The 1,597-nt window shown below is 35.3% G+C and overlaps 1 non-coding gene across 1 annotated transcript; it reads left to right on the plus strand.

Moving 5' to 3' along the window:
* The first annotated feature begins 426 nt into the window (after window positions 1-426).
* On the plus strand, window positions 427-586 carry LOC115029367 (U1 spliceosomal RNA). Its single transcript, XR_003834919.1, has one exon. It is a non-coding gene; the product is annotated as a U1 spliceosomal RNA (small nuclear RNA).
* Window positions 587-1,597: the final 1,011 nt, after the last annotated feature.

The raw sequence follows: 1,597 nt of genomic DNA on the forward strand, positions 1-1,597 counted from the left end.
ATACAGAGAAACTCTGTCTCGAAAAAACAAAACCAAAACAACAATAACAACAAAAACAAAAACAAAACAACAAAAAAACAAAAAACAAACAAAAAAACTCCATTCTAAAAGTATAATGAATTATTTACTATAGTTATTACTATAATATTTTATTATTTAGAACATTTTTATTTTAGTATATTTTTAAATTTAATATTAATATATTCTTTCCTCTCTCAAGTCCTTCCGGACACTCATCCCTTTGCTATTCTGTCAAGTTTAAGTTCTCCCTCAAAAACCAAAACAAACCAAAATATAACAACAAAATCCCCCAGTCCAGAAAAACTAAATAAAACCATATCCACAAAGAAAACAAAACAAAACAAAAACAAACAACAACACCAAGCTGCAAGCAAATAAAAGAAACACGCATAAAACTGTGAAACCATACTTACCTGGCAGGGGAGACACCATGGTCACAAAGGTCACTTTCCCAGGGCGAGCCTCACCCATCTCACTCTGGGGTGTGCTGACCCCTGCGATTTCCCCAAATGCGGGAAACTCGACTGCATAATTTGTGGTAGTGAGGGACTGCGTTCGCGGGGAAAAAAAAAAAAACAACAACAACTGTGAAACCCAATTATATGATGGTCAACTACTCCCAAACACAAGGCCTTACCTGCAGTGGTTGATAAGCAGAGTCACTCTATGTGAGAAAGCAGCTGACTTTCCCTCTTGCAGCAGGTATAAGTGACTGATCATTTTTAACCTTAACATAGTGGTCAAGTTTTCCCTCTTCCTTATCTTTCTTATTTTTTGTTCTTTCTTTCTTTCTTTCTTTCTTTCTTTCTTTCTTTCTTTCTTTCTTTCTTTCTTTCTTTCTTTCTTTCTTTCTTTGTTTCTTTCTTTGTTTCTTTCTTTGTTTCTTTCTTTGTTTCTTTCTTTCTCCCTTCCTTCCTTTCTTCCTTCCTTCCTTCCTTCCTTTCTCTCTCTTTTCCTTTCTTCCCCTCTTTCTCTCTCTCTCTCTCTTTCTTTCTTTCTTTCTTTCTTTCTTTCTTTCTTTCTTTCTTTCTCTCTTTCTTTCTTTCCTTCATTCATTCATTCTTACTTTGTCCATTTCTTCCTTCCTTCCCTTTTCCTTTTGTTAAAAAAGAATTCTTTTTCTTTCTTTCTTTCTTTCTTTCTTTCTTTCTTTCTTTCTTTCTTTCTTTCTTGTTCTCTCTCTTTCTTTCTTTCTTTCTTTCTTTCTTTCTTTCTTTCTTTCTTTCTTTCTTTCTTTCTTTCTTTCTTGAAATCCACAGCTAGACATCACACACAGATAGACTTTGGGACACTCAGCCACAAGTGTGATGGCTCCATCAAATACCTCCTCTCAGTGTGCAGGAAACTCCAGAGTAGGAGAGATGGAAAGAGTGTAAAAGCCAGAGTGACTGAGGACACCAAGGACACAAGGTCTTCTAAATTAGCATGAACTAACAGAAGCAGAAGTAAGCACAGAGCCTGTGTGGGTGTGCTTACTTTTATTAAACCATGAGTATATATGTGAGTAATTTGGGCGAACCTTAAAGAGTATTTATATATTCTTAGTACATGACAAAGAAAGGGATCTAGCAAAAGG

The sequence above is a fragment of the Mus caroli genome, unplaced genomic scaffold (assembly GCF_978045245.1).
Source record: "Mus caroli unplaced genomic scaffold, Mus_caroli_1 scaffold_12, whole genome shotgun sequence".
NCBI classification, from domain to species: domain Eukaryota; kingdom Metazoa; phylum Chordata; class Mammalia; order Rodentia; family Muridae; genus Mus; species Mus caroli.